General features: G+C 39.0%; 1 protein-coding gene and 1 pseudogene across 1 annotated transcript in view; one reads left to right on the top strand and one right to left on the bottom strand.

Moving 5' to 3' along the window:
* The window catches only part of KCND2 (potassium voltage-gated channel subfamily D member 2), a 483669-nt gene that overhangs the window by 189352 nt on the left and 278649 nt on the right, over positions 1 to 15668 (top strand). The window lies entirely within an intron of this gene.
* Positions 86 to 758, bottom strand: LOC105886979 (annotated as a pseudogene).

The following is a 15668-nucleotide window of genomic DNA, read 5'->3' as shown; positions in this document are numbered from 1 at the left end:
ATTCTTCGAAAGCTTTTCAAAGATTGCTACAGTTCCTTTTTAAAACAGGTCTCTTATTTTGCTGTTGTGCTGGAAAGACTTCTCCTTACACCGTCTCATACTGACTGGCTGTGATGAACCAGGAAGACAGCAGGCCAGCAGCATGCCAATCAGCTGGGAAAATGCTATTCCAAATGCCACTCCAGCGATGATTCCCACGGTAGTCTCCATGAAACTGGTCACCAGACCATAACAATGCTTCTGGTTAACTTTGGTGGCGGCAGTAGTCAGATTGTGCAGATCCTGGGGATTATAGTCTGTGTCATCCGTGCAGCACCTGGGGGATGCCGTGCTCCAGGAAGCAGGGGCTGGTGTCCAGTTGGTGTAGTTTTGCAGCCACAGCAGCTCAGGCTGCGCTGCACACGATCTGCTGCCCGGCTCCTCTCATCATCGCCGTTGTAATTCTGCATGGCATCTGTGTAAGTCCTCAGGAAGGTGTTCTTGATCTCATGACGAAACACAAACCCTGAAATGCCAGCTAAAAACTCAGCGAGGAACACCAGGGACAGAAACACAACATCCAGCTTCAGCATCGAGGGGCTACCATGGTCCCTAGCAAAGAATCCAAATAGGAAAAGGACAACAGTAGTGGTGCCAGTTCCTGTGAGCACATAGGGAGCATTTGTGGAGTTCTCGGCAATAAGAGAGATTTAGGTACCCAGAGTAAGCTTGCCCCAGACACCAGTAGCCAGCAGGAGCACCCCAGTGGTCTCTTCCATGGGAGCAGCTTGAGCTATCCCACCTTTATAAATGACTACAGTAGATGGCTCTGAATAAAAACAAACACCACTCCAGAGCTCAGAGGTTTATTTTCCAAGAATTTTCTGAAGAGAATCCATGCAACCTAGTTGTATGTGAAAATTAGTATTCTTAAGTAAAATTAATATTCTTAACTGAATATTTCTATTTCTTCATTTTTTTCAAGATTTCATATGAATGTGGTGATATTTGTAAGACTAATTCATGGGTTTTATTTTTATTATTCCATATGTTAATATGTTACATACTATTTTCTTGGTTAGACATGAAATAAATGCAATATTTTTTGACATTTAGTTTTTACTTTTTTTGAACTTAGATCACCTTCAGTTATGAATTATTACTTTGAAAAACTATTTTCTAGCATTGTAGTAGGCCAAGACAGGAGGATCCTTTGAGCTTGGAAGTTGGAGACAAACCTGAACAAGAGCAAGACGGCATATCTACTAAAAATAGGGAAAAAATGGGGGGCATTGTGGCAGGTGCCTATAGTCCCAGCTACTCTAAGGCTGAGGCAGAAAGATGACTTCAACCCAGGAATTTGAGGTCATTGTGAGTAGGGCAAACACCACAGGACCCCAGCCTTGGCAATAGAGTGAGACTGTGTCTTAAAACAAAAAAAGAAAGAAAGAAAAAGTAATAGAAAAAGAGAAGTATTTTAAATTGCATTGATAAATTGGACTAAAAAATGTGGTATTTTAAAATTTGGATCAGTTGGAGTTATTTTGACCATTTTATGTCAATAATAATTGCTGTTAGGTAAATGAAAGTATATTTCAGTTTAAAGGTAGTGACAACTCCCTGCCGTATATTTAAATCGAACCTAAATTAAAATTAGATTAGTTAGCCAGTATCTGTCATATAGACTTCACCAGCTCCCTCTCACTGACACAGTCACACCCAAGGAAATAGAAATCTTTTCTTGTTTGTAAAGCCTTTGCCTTTGGACAACCCCATACTTTCCCCCATTGTCTTACTGGCCTTCCCCTGATCAGATTGAAGATGAGGATGAAAACCATTAAAGGGAATTTTAGATTCTATATAAGAGAAGGTAGTACATTCCCAAGTGGTTTTCATTTTTGTTTCTTCTTATAAAACATTGGTTCAGCAGACGGTAAACAATTTTAATATTTGAAAAATGCCTCTTCATTTAAATTACCTATTGGGTGCCATCTACACTATTCTGGTGGGAGGTACACTAAAAAGACTTGACTTCACTAGCGTACAATTCATCCATGGAGCAAACATCACTGTACCCTCTAAATCTATTGAGATAATAATAACTTTAAAAGCAAAATAAGAAATGAAGCTGAGAACTTAATTTCATTGTGGTAAGCTGAGATGTGAAGGCTTGGATTTATTAACATTGATGGAAACAAATACATCATTTCTAAACAATTAAGATTAAAAAAAAATCATCCTTTCCAGAGAATTTCAACTGATGGAAAAAGAACAAAACACTCTCAGTTAACTAAGCCTGAGCCTCATTCTATGATTTACCCCCAGTGCCCAACTCTCTGTGATGTGAATATACGTAGCACTAAAGCCTGCTGAGTCTCTCTCAGATCTGACTTCTTAATGACAAAATGGTCCTCTCAGCCTTCTTTGAATGAAAACATTCAGCAAAACTCAGAGGTTTGGATATATCACTGTAATCACTCTCTATAATATGAAATTGTGAAGAGAAAAAATTGGTAAGAACACTTAAAATATGACACCATACAATGTCCTCGGAAGATTTTGTTTAAAAAAAAAAAACATACTTAAACATACTTAAATACTTAAATATGTGTATTTGACTTAAGTAAAGAAAGCATCCATCCTCCACCTAAGCATCTAAAGGGGGTTTAGCAAAAGTTTACTGATTTGAATTGCCTGGGGTGGGGTATAAATAAAGAGGAGATGGGGAAAGACAGGTGCATAAGGGGAAAGTAGTGGCAGAAGGAAGACTGAGGCCTCAGACAGTGGAGAAAAGCCCTCCATGGACGTATGTTGGACAGGCACTAACAGCGAGCCACGTACCACAGCCAGAACTCTGTATTCAGCTACAATGTGCATTCTGATGTCGGTGCCACATGACCAGATTTGAAAGTGTTAAGGGAGACAAAGGAAATATGATTTGGGTCAGAGTAAATATAAAAACATGTATAGTAGTAGGCTGTGGGCCTTGTTAGGGTATCATGGCCTCTGTCTCTTATTTCCTTCCATAAAGCAAAGAGACCTCTGACCCACTGACCAAGAGAGAACAATATTAAAGTGAATGCTTCTGATTCCTCTTTCACTCAGCCTTCTTTTTCAGAGGAAGTGGAGGGATATGCCTCCACTTAAGTTGAGACAAGGGAATCTATTGGGCCATGCCTCAAGAATCACTGGAGTTTCTTTTGACTGAAAATAGAAAGCAGTCCTCTGAAATTTTGCCATCAACCCTATTCTCTTTCCTTCTCTTCTCCTCTCACTCCTTCTTTCCTTCTTTTTCTTGCTGCTTTCTTGCCTTTTAGAATATGTTATCAAAAACTCTACAAAAAACTATCAAAGAGGGAAGATGGGCTCAGCGTCTGTAGCTCAGTAGCAGGGCTCCAGCCACATACACCAGACCTGGCAGGTTTGAACCCAGCCCAGGCCTGCCAAACAACAATGACAACTACAACCAAAAAATATCTGGGTGTTGTGGCAGGCACCTGTAGTCCCAGCTACTTGGGAGGCTGAGGCAAGAGAATCACTTAAGCCCAAGAGTTTGAGGTTGCCGTGAGCTGTGATGTAACAGCGCTCTACCAAGGTATAGTGAGACTCTGTCTCAAAAAAAAAAAGAGAGAGAGAAGATGTCAAAACATTTGGTATCATTAAAATTCATGAAGAAATATCTATGCTCCTTGATGTGCAATCTTGCATGGAGAGGTTCTAAACTATTTACCAGGTCCTCAATGCATTAGTCACGTCAACAATCAGAAATTATTTCCAGTGTTTCTCATATCATCTGCTTACTTTCAAGTTCCTCCTGACTTGTGGACTTTCCCGTTCCATGATTCTCTATATTTTGGAAGTGAAGAATGCCATGTTAGAGGTGCTGATTCCAAGCCCCTTTCTTCTCTTTAAGCTCACTATAATGAATATGCATATCCAACACATCATTAAATGATTATTGATTAACAAGTTGGTAAGGGTGCTTTATTTAAAGGGACAAAGCCAAGTATGGCTTTTTTAAGCTGAAAGGGAGGTTATAAAAATTGTTAAGTAAATTACAGAATAATTGAAAAGTTTGGAAAATCAAGCATGGGCCTAAGCAGCCAAGGAACATCATCAAAATTACCAACACAGCCATGATCTGATGCAGAAAGTGCTGTCTCAACAGAGAGAAGGAAAGGCTGTCTCCTGCATCTTGTATACTAACTTTCCATATTATGTTCTTTGTGTACATCTTTGGATGGAGAACCGTCAATTCAAACTTTGAGCCCAAAACACAGGGAAGCTGAATAACCAAGTATTTAACACTTTTACTTTCTATGAGGCAGTCTTTGATATGAACCAACACAGAAGTGATGACTTTCCACAGTTAGAAAGGGATTCCGATGCTAGATGGCCAAAATGAATAAAAGTGTTTATTGCATGTCCGCCAGAACCACACACAACGGGTCAGGTCCTGCACCCACCATGAGAAAATGAAAATGAGTATTTCACATTCTTTGATTTCAAGAGGCACAGTCTAGATAGGATGATGGTCAAATGGAAAACCTGAATCTTGTAGGTTAGGAGCTATGAAAACATAACAAGAGAACTCAAGACTGAGAGATTAAAATTATGTGAGAATTGTTTGAGACTTATTCAATTACTAACTTTCAATGAAGAAACAGGAGCATTTTTCTGACAGAGAAAATCCTTGGAATCACTCTTAACTCTTATTTCTCTCAGACTTTGTAGGTGAACCAACAGCAAATCCTGCTAACTCTTCTTTGAGTGTGTATCCAGGATATTGTTGTTATTGATATCACTTCCTAGCTGGTCTCTTACTGTGTCTTTACATAACATTTCACCCAAAGTGAAGCGTTGGAAATGAAAGTGGAAGCATGTCCTTCAGAACCTGCCAGTAGCTCTCAAACTCTCCCAGAAAAGAGCCCAAAGAGTCCCCGTGGTCTGGAAGGCCCTTCAAAATCCAGCCTCTGTTACTTCCACCTCTACCGCTCTGGGTTCTTCCTTCCTCGCTCCCTGAATTCCAGCCTATGTTCTCTTCCAGCATAGGAGCTGTGCTCCTGCCCTGGGGTGTTTATTCTTCGTTCTTAATTTGTTCTTGCTTGTTCTCTTTGCTTAGATGCTCTTCCCGCAGTCAGCTGCACAGACTGTTCCTGCACCTCCTTCAGTCCTTACTCAGTTCTCCTTTGCCAGTGAGCCCTTCCCTGAACACCACGTTTCACATCTGAATGGCTGCGTCCACCCACAGCATGACATTTGCCATCCCACTTCCTTGCTTTACATTTTTCCATAGCAGTTATCACTTTCTAGTCTTTTATATCATTTTTCTATTTTGTTTGTATACCTCCTTTCCTAGAATGTTAGCTCCGTAAGCATAAAGATTTTTGTCTGTCTGGTTGGTGAGTTCAATGTCTATAATGCTCAAAACTATAGGTTTCTGGCATAGAGTAAATACTCATAAACATTTGCTAAGTAAATGCTTGAATGATAGGTGCATACCCATTATGTGAACAGACCCCATTGAAAGGTAAAATGTGGAGATTTCCTGTTCTGCCTTACTTTTTCTTTTTGTGCCTCAGAATGTATTGTCCTAGTAATTTTAGTGGCTAGTGCTTGAACATCATATTTCCATCCTCACCTCTGTGAACTCACAGTCTAGGAATTCTTCTCCTTCTTCACGAAATAAATGCCAGTATAAAGCCACTTTTCTTGTCCCCAAAATAACAGAGAAAAAGGCAGAAGGAAATATCACAATTGATACACTGAGACTGGCTCTTAGGCTTCTTCTCAGAGCCACCTTCCTTTGGCTGCCTTCTGCTAATGATTCTCATCTTAGAATTTATGCTCGGCAGGAACATAACTGCTCCTAATTAGAAAGAAATATTTCCCTTGTTCAAACTTGGAAAGAGGGGGATCCTTTTCCTGAGTGTGCCCGACACTACCAACTTCCTCTGTAACTAAGCATATCATCATTATCTCTGTGGAGACTTCGGTGGACTCCCCTTAGAGAATTTTATTCAATATTAAATGTGTACTATAGACCAGGCACTCTTTAGGAGCTTTCAAAGGTGGAATGTAATTTAATTCAAACAACAATGTTAGAGCTCTAAATTATGATTCCTGTATTGCAATTTAGAAAACTGAAGTTGGAACAAAAACAGGCCGTGTGCCCAAAGTCATCTGTCTAGTGATGGAGGCTGTATCCAAACTCATGTCAGCCTGACTCAAAAAATGCTTCTTTGTCCGTTTCTGTGTATCCTGATCGCAAATATCTCTTGAAGCGTAGGGGCTTCTTTCAACATTCTGGCTTTGTCCTCAGCCCCCAAAGGCATCCGTAGGTTATACTAAAACCTTAAGGGAATTTGCTTTACCACAAGACTTTCCTTTTTTACTTTTGCAACTAGACTTTAGAATATAAACCACAAAAACATCCATTTATGAACATGTGTAGGGAGGTAAGTTACAAAAAGAGCTAAAAACAGCTTGGGAAAGTACCAGAGGCATTTGCATACTGATGCTCGTTTTGTTTTACCAGCTATAGAGAAACTGGAGGTGGTCACCCTCATTTCAGGGTTCAGCCTGCTCCTGATCACTTTCTCTCCATCTGAACAAAAAGGAATGCACAGATGACAAAAAGATTTAAGAGCTTTGGTGCTCTTCCTTTCAAACTCGACCAAGAAAAGTAATTCTTCTTATAGACCATTAGAAAAAATACCTTCTCCGATAGTTAAGGGAACCATTTTTTTTGTTGTTGTTGTTCCTTTGATATATTACTTGGAAAAAAGAGAAACTATGTCCCTTGTTTCTAATTCATGCTTTTTTGTTAAACCTGTGCCTGCCTTCTATTCTGCTGTCACTCAGTACCTCGGTGGCTCCTCTATCCCAAAATTCCCATAAGACAATGGGCCGTTTTTTGTTCAACCTTAGCTCCTTGGTTGCGACTGCGGTGTCATCAGCACCTTCACCCTCTGGGCTCAGAGAAGTTTCTGTTGCACTCAGTCCCTAGATCTGACAGTGTTATGTACTATTGACAAGATCACAGCTAATTAGCCTTGGTGGCTTGTCAACTGTCACTGAGACCACGCTGTTGCTTTGTGAAAAATATCCACCACAAAAATCACTTTGTCACTAGAGTTTTATATCCACTCTTTTTCTCTGATAAATTAAGCATTTCTCTGATTGCTGCTGTGTCTTCGAGCAGCTTGAACTAGCGCTGTTTCCGATAGTTTGCTCTCCACCCCCCAACCCTGCTGTTTCACTTTTGAGACCCACAGATTCTGACTTCAACGCCCTGATCAAACCTACATGGTATGTTATTTTTCCTTTCCATTCACGTTATTTTTTTCCATCAGGTGCATGATTTTAGATATTTGGGGATGGTGCTAAATGTTCGAGCTGCTATTTGAAATGAGATAATTGACAGAGACGTCTACTAACTGTCAGAGTTTTCTAAGAGGTTCAGGATGCTTTTTCAAAGAAGACTATAAATATGTATGTAGAATAATGGAAATTGTGTTATTTTTGCAATATAGAATGCTATTTTTGTTTGAAAAAACAAGATTTCTGCTCCCATTTAATTCTGTTTTTGTCACCTTTCTAAAATCATAATCTTCCCACTCTGTGCTTGTAGTTTTCCACTGCAGATCTCACAAATCAGTGGGTAGGCTTAGTAAACTCAAGAAATTTTAAAATACACTCGAGAAAGTTGGATCCTTACATTCGTTCCTGTTTTAAAATAACAAAAAAATTATTTTCATCAATCTGGATGGAAATTAGGGTACAAAAATGTAAGAAATGTCAAAAACAAAATCATAACATTGACTCTTCCCTCAGTGCCAGGGAGTGGGAGCACACCCCAATTTTTAATACTCAAAGATTTCATTAGTATTACTTCCTTAGCATCCTTCAAAATGTATTGTCCAAAAAAAAAAAACTCAGGAAAAAGTGAACTTTTTTGCTAATTATGCAATGATCTAAAGGTTTAAGACCTTCAATCTTTACCTAAAATTTGATATCTGAAGTGGAATACTATAAGAAAGGTTATTAAACTTGAGAAAATAAATACAAATGAAATATCTTCCTTTAAAAGAAGAAAGTCCATCATGAATTCTTGCTGGTTTTCGGTATAAAATCTAGATTTTGAGAATCATTCAAATTTTCTTGCTGAGAATGAACTTTCAGGTAATAGCTTGTTAAAGGACACAGGCAGAGAAAACCATAACAACAGTGGCTCACTGGCCAAAATTAGTAAAGACATTACTGTTCTTAATAATGATCCTTCAGGAGAGAAATATTTATGAATATCTAACCTCTCTAGCAATTTTAAAAATATGTTATTAAATAGGATAGTATAATCTCTCCTCTGAATAGTTTTTCTTGATTAATCATTTGCCTTGTTATATTATCCTGTATTAAAAGATAATTTATATTTTTCATACAACTTACAGCTCCTTCCCATGAAAAGAAAAAAAGAGTATAGGACAGCACCTGTGGCTCAAAGGAGTAGGGCGCCAGCCCCATATGCTTTAGGTGGCGGGTTCAAACCCAGCCCCTGCCAGAAACTGCAAAAAAAAAAAGAAAGAAAGAAAGAAAACAAGAGTATAACTACTATAAATACATAAGAGATGAAAAAATTGAAAAATATAAATCACAAAGCAAAACTATACCACTATAGTTGATTTTCATGTTTTCAATGAAATGTACAAATAGTAAACATTAAAACCAACACCTAAGAGTATGGCTTATGTTTGGCTGCACCTAATCCTGTTTTCTATATTACCCGTCCACCCAAATTTACTTTCTTACCATCTATATGTCAAGCGAAGGTAGGCCATGCTTCAGTCACAAGTTACAAAATCATAAAGCTCAGCACAGTATGAGCTTCTTTATTCTGTTTTGAAGTCTGGCAGAGATTAGTGAAGGTAGCATGTAATTTCCGAGTTTGTTCTAGTATTCACTTTTTTAATTGTAATTCTTTCTCATAAAACTAAGATGATTACATCATGACTTAATATTTAGCACATGTATGAATATATTGCATATATGTGTGAAAGGAATTATGTCTTTTTTTCAATTTTGATAATATAGTATGGAAGAATATAATAATTAAATCTCAAATTAAACTGATACTATGCTTCACAAGCTCTTTTAAGCATTTTCATTTTTTATATGTGTAATTTATAAAAACATATACAGAGGTATATAAGCAAACATTACATTTTATTTATTTACGTGAATTCCTTTCTATTGAAAAGCACTGCCAGCCGTTCACTGTGGCAAGCAGAAGTCGTCTATACATTTGGGTCACTATCTGATTCTCTCACACTTTGATGTCATGTTTTCAAAAAAAAAAAAAAAAAAAGAGCCATATTCTTTTAACTAAAATGCCTAATTTGTAGAGTAAAAACAAAATCATTCAGTTATCAGGCTCCTCTCTTTACTCTCGGGTAACAAATTATAGGTTGAATTTTACCAGCAGCCATAGTATTTGATTGGAAGAAAGAAACAAAAAAGACATTTTTGATTGCCGCACTTTTCCTGTTTATATCTTACTTTATCACAATTGAAGGTGACATTGCTGATTAGACATATTACTCCTAGAAAAAGACTTCAAGTTGGAAAAGTCGTGAGTTGGAGTTTTTACTATCCAAATGAAAGAAAGTTTGGAATATGAATATTATGCCAGTGCCTTCTTAAAGGGTAAGAGCTGATGGACACGCACAGTAGCAGAATACCCTGAGTAGACACATTGGATAAGGCAGGGGTTTTGCTTAAGGAGATGGGTGTAGCCACCTGACAGCAGGTCCCCAGGCTGCCTGGTTTCCCGCAGCTGCCAGTCAGACCACACTGCTCTATCAGAGTTGGTTTTCAGGGGTTGTGCTGTTGCCTGAGTCCTGTCTTGCAAGTTTGTTGGCTATTTTGATATGACTGGCCAAGAATATAAAACTTTCATTTTCAGGAAGCCAAACCAGTTCTATGACTAATAAATTTTTAAAATCTTATCTGTTTATTTATTCTTTGGATATGATGTGCATAATACTCTTTTTGCAGCTTAAAAGCTAGTGGTGGGGAAGCAGATACTTGTAGAAATAATTACGGCTGTGTGAACTGTAGAAGTGATTCATCTGCTCCGGTAGGAGCAGAGCTGGAACGTGCTTAGCGTAGTAGATTTTTATTGCTACCAAAAATATTCACATAAAATTAGCAGCTTACATAAAATAATTGTATTATCTCACAGTCCTGTGTGTCATAAGTCTATGTAAGTCTGAGCAGGTTTGATTGAATTTTCTGCTCTAGGTCTCACAAAGCAGAAATCAAAATGTTAGCAAAGTTCAGATTGTATCTAGAGGCTCTAAGGAAAAATCTCCAAGCTCATTCAGGTTATTGGCAGAATCCAGTTGTTTGTGGCTGCTGGTCTGAGGCCCCCATTTCCTTGCTGGTCACTCTGTGCTCCCGGAAGCTGCAGCTTTCTTTCTCATGTGGCCCTTCCATCTTCAAAATTAACAATGACACTTGGAGCCCTCATGCTTCCCATGTCTCTGACTTCTTCTGCTACCAACCAGATAGTATTCTGCCGTTAAAGGGATTGTGTGATTAGATTTGGCTGACCTTGAATATCTTTTTATTAAGGGCAACCGGTTGGTAACCTTAATCAAAAGAGTAAAATCACTTTGCCATGCTAGATAACCTAATCATTGGAGTAACTCTGGGGACAAAAATCCCAGAAGACTTTCTTTTTTCTTTTTTTTTGAGACAGAGTCTTACTTTATTGCCCTCGGTAGAGTGCTTTGTAGTCACAGCTCACAGCAACCTCCAACTCCTGGGCTTAGGCGATTCCCTTGCCTCAGCCTCCTGAGTAGCTGGGACTACAGGCGCCCACACTATGCCCGGCTAGGAAGACTTTCTAATGTTCTAGATACTATACACTTAGTCAGAGAAGGTATTTTACAGAGGAAAGGTGGAACCCCAGATTTTGGAGAGAAAGGACAGAGACAATGGGGCTTAGGAACCTACCTTACATTGTGAAAGAAGCCAGGAAAGTCCACTGTGTTTACGTCAAAGCCAGAAAGTGAATACCTATCATATGTTCTTCTTAAACAGTTTCCTTGACTTTCATTTCTATGCAGCTAAGGGTTAAATGGAAAATTGCGTAATTAATGTATCAGAGGACCGTAGAGGCCACAGGACTATGGAGAATGCACGGAGAGAAAAGACAATGTATCTGATTCAGCCCTCAGCAGTTGAAGGTATCAGGAGCAGTTTCTATGAAGAAACTTGCACTGAATTTTAAAGACTTAGACATATTTGCCAAGTAAGCTGATGAAGAGTAATGGATGGACCATGAAGGAAAAAACAAAATATCAAACACTTGAGGAATTTAGAGGGAAAGAAAGTGGCAAATGAAAGAAGAGGAGTAAGTTTCAGTGATAAACTGATGAGATTAATTTGTATATGTTCGGTTTGAAACAGGTGTTTGAAACAAAGAAGCAGTGAGCCTAGCAGTCAGTTAGCACTACCTGCCTGAAGCACTCACAGGGAAAGCCGGCTAATTGTATATTAGACTAGATTAAACTAAATTAAATGATGTTAGCACTACTTGTGCATTTGGCAGTATTTAAAGGCCCCATAGGAGGGTGTAAGGATGTAAGAGTGGAGATAAGCTTGCTATATTAAAAGAGTGATGGGAAATAAAAGAGGAGAAAATACGGGTGGAGAAAACTTTTTCAATATAGGAAAGTGGCTCGGCGCCTGTGGCTCAAGTGGCTAAGGTGCCAGCCATGTACACCCAAGGTGGCGGGTTCGAATCCAGCCCGGGCCCGCTAAACAACAATGATGGCTGCAACCAAAAAATAGCCGGGCGTTGTGGCGGGCTCCTGTGGTCCCAGCTACTTGGGAGGCAGAGGCAGGAGACTTGCTTGAGTCCAGGAGTTGGAGGTTGCTGTGAGCTGAGATGTCACAGCACTCTACCCAGGGGGACAGCTTGAGGCTTCTGTCTCAAAAAAAAAAAAAGGAAAGTGAGTAATAGCTTAGCTTTAAAATTATAGTTTCTCAACAGCCCACAGCAGCATTATTGGCATTTGGGCCTGGATTAGTTATGTGCTATATGGCATTTTCCAAGGCAGAGTAAGTACTTAGCAACCATCCATGAGCCCTACCCCCTAGAGGTCAGTAGCATTCTCTACCCCCAACTTGAGACAACCAAAGTGTCTCCAAGTGTCTTCTGTGAGTGTGGGAGGGGTGAGGATCAATCATGATTGGGATCCATAGCTGTAGAAGGCTTTCGTTTTAATTGGGCTGTCAATAAAGATAACTATAATTAGACGAAGAGACAAAACTGAATATTGAGAGATCCATTAGGAAATAAAGCTGTCTGTTGCTGGGATCATTGAGAACACGAGCATTCAAAGAAGGAAAAAACAAACCCAGGAAAAGATGGAAGAATGTTGGTGGCAAGGTTTCAAGGAAACTCAAAAGGGGTTAGCAGCCAATGATAGCAGAGCCATCGATACTCTTATCATTAGAGATCAAGAAATGAAGGTACGGGGGTTCAGTACCCATATATCAGTGGTTAGGGTGCCAGCCACATACACTGGGGCTGACAGGTTCAAACTTGGCCAGGGCCTGCTAGACAACAATGACAACTACAACAACAAAAATAGCTGGGCATTGTGATGGGTGCCTGTAGTCCCAGCTACTCAGGAGGCTGAGGCAAGAGAATCTCTGAAGCCCAAGAGTTTGGGGTTGCTGTGAGCTGTGATGTCACTGCACCCTACCAAGGGTGACATAGTAAGACTTTGCCTCATTAAAAAAAAAAAGAAAAGGAAAGAAATGAAGGTAGGCATTTCTCTTCCTAACTGAGGACAATCCCTCCGTGTGTCTCTTGCATCCCAGCTTATCTCAGCTTCTTAAGATCGTCTCTCCAGAAATTCTTCCTTTACTCTCTCTCATTGGCAAATTGTTCCTCTCTGCAGATCATGCCTGTAGTAAAATAATTCAAGATTCTGGGAAACCAGTTCTTGTGCCCACAGACCCTAAAGGTGTGTACATTATATTTCCATTGCTGCTGTACTAAATTGTCCCAAACAAAGTGCTTAAAACAACAGGATTTATTGTCTGACAGTTATGGAGGACAAAAGTCTGAAATGAGTCCTGTGAGGCTAAAATCAAGGTCCCGTGCTCCTTCTGGAGGCTCCAGAAGAAAGCCCATTCCCTAGTCTTTTCTAACTTCTAACTACCTCCTACTTTGCTTGGCTTGTGGTTCCTTATCTGTCTTCAAAGCACATCATTGCAGCCTCTGCTCCCATCATCCCCCTCCCTCTTACACTGTTGACTTTCTTGTTTCTATCTTAGAAGGACTTCAGTGATCCCATTGAGCCCACCCAAATAATCCAAAATAATATTCCTATCTCTCTTATAGTTTCATATTTGCAAAGTTTCTTTTGCCGTGTAAGGCAACATATTCACAGGTTCCAGGAGTAGGACAGGAACATCTTTCTGGAGCCATTATTAAGCCTGTCCCTGTATGGTGAAAAGAAAACTATGACAGTATGATGAGAATGATATCAGTTAGAGATGCAGAGTTGAGGAAGAAGAAAGTTGTTGGACATTTTGACTGAAAATACACCAAATGCTGTTTATGATTTGTGAAATCAGAGAGACTGGCCTACCCATCAGTTCCTTGATTCTCAAACCTAAACTATAATAGGATCAGTGTCCTTAAAAAAGGGACATGTGTTGTGATAGTGGCTATACACTTCCATTTTATTCTCATTTTTAACAATCTACTAGAAAATCTTGCAGTTTAATTTCTGGTGCATTTGGAGGCCATCAGGTGTTCTTTAAATGCAGCCTCTCAAGAAAATAAAGTTTCATCAGAGCCATCTGGCAAGTCTACATTCACGAGGGAACAGGGTGGCAGACCCAACCTGCTTGGGATACATATTTTATGCAATATAGTATCAGGTTAGACACAAATGCTACTAATCTCTCATTTGAAAATGGTCAATGCAGGTCACTTTATTGCTGTGCATTCTGTTCCCAGTCATTTAACATTTGCAGAATGTTTCTCCTTTTGTCATCTGTGATCAGTTTCATATTAAGCTACATACAACACGCATTCTACTAAGACTGACGCAGGAAAGCAAATGATTGTAACCAGAAGTGGGTGTTGATGCCTCGTACATGTAAATGTAGCAAGAAACCATTAGACAATGAAAGTTAGCTCCCAGATGGTACCACCATCTGGAACATAAATCCATAAAGGTACTTCTCTAGTATTTTTGCATTGAAAAATCAGGCCTTACTGGGAATTTTTAATGGCCACTTACAAAGTTCACTGTTAACATTAGTGTTGACAAATGACATTAGTGTTGATAAATGACAATTAGTGTGAGTATATCCACATAGATACACACACACACACCCACACACACACACAATTGCATTCATCAAGGTAGGCTCGGGAAGCATCAGGCCTCTGTTGAAGGAAGTGTATTATAAACTAATTGGTCTCTGGGAGAATGTTTGCATCTGGTTTAGTAATTGGGGTGTGAAAAATTTTAATTCCATGTAGTGTAAAAAATAACCTTCTTCTATTAACACTTTTCTTTTGGTTTGCCATCTTAAATATTAACTAAGTACTTTACTTAATTCTCTTTTACACTCTCATTGCTCCACTAGATGAATAAGAGAAAGAGAATTAGTGATTTACTTTCAGCTTTAAAGTAAATAACAAATGGAGTCCCTCTGCTGCAGGTTGGAAAATGGGGATGGCTTTGTCTGCACATCATCATCAGAGGTGTCCTGATTAATGTCGTTATCTTACCCGTAATGGAGACCTGTGGCATTCCCAGACAGTATGGTAGTAATTATTTTATCCACTGATAATTTTCACAAAACTCCCAAATTTATACTTGCAGCATTCCTTTTGGAAACAATTCAAATGACGTCTATTTAGAAACTTATTTTCCATAGGGTATTTTTAGAAAATTGTATTTTTTATGGATATTTAAAAGGCCATAGCAACAACAAACCTATCTATATGCTACGATTTTATTTACATATTTATGTATTTTTTAACACTGAATCGGTTCCACTGTTGCTGTTTTCTATGGAATGAGAGTTGGAGAACTTAAAGGCTGCATTTTAATGTGATCTGAGAAGTGTGCAATGAACAGCAGACAGATTGATTTCCTAGAAACCCGTCATAATGCGATGGCATAGGATAGAGGCCCAGCTTCAGGCTTATTCTTCATTGATTTGCTGACTGAAAGAAGGGATGTTGCAGACCATGAAATCCCTCTTGTTTCCATATTAGAGCTGACTTAGGTAACATGGCCCCTGGCGCAGAGCAGATTCTGGAAAGATTCTTGTGAATATGGTGTGTACACACACACACACTAGTGCCTGTTATCCTCAAAGTGCCACTCTCTGCCTTTGAGTCCCTCTATTTGAAAATTAATTTGAAAACTTACCAACTTTTGATCCATTATGCATTTTATTGGTATAAATTCCTCAGATGTCAAGCGTGAGTGATTCACCCAACACAGATGAATTGGACCCCTCATTTGTGAAGCTCGGCACTTCATCTTTGTCATACCTCTATAATGGAAGAGGTTTAGTTATTAGCTGAATATAATTCTATAAAGATGTGTATTTGAAAGTAAAATGGAATTCATGAATTCGTC

This window comes from Otolemur garnettii, unplaced genomic scaffold, assembly GCF_000181295.1.
Source record: "Otolemur garnettii isolate 467f Iridium unplaced genomic scaffold, OtoGar3 scaffold00037, whole genome shotgun sequence".
In the NCBI taxonomy this organism is placed as follows: domain Eukaryota; kingdom Metazoa; phylum Chordata; class Mammalia; order Primates; family Galagidae; genus Otolemur; species Otolemur garnettii.
This window is presented reverse-complemented; position numbering and strand designations above follow the sequence as displayed.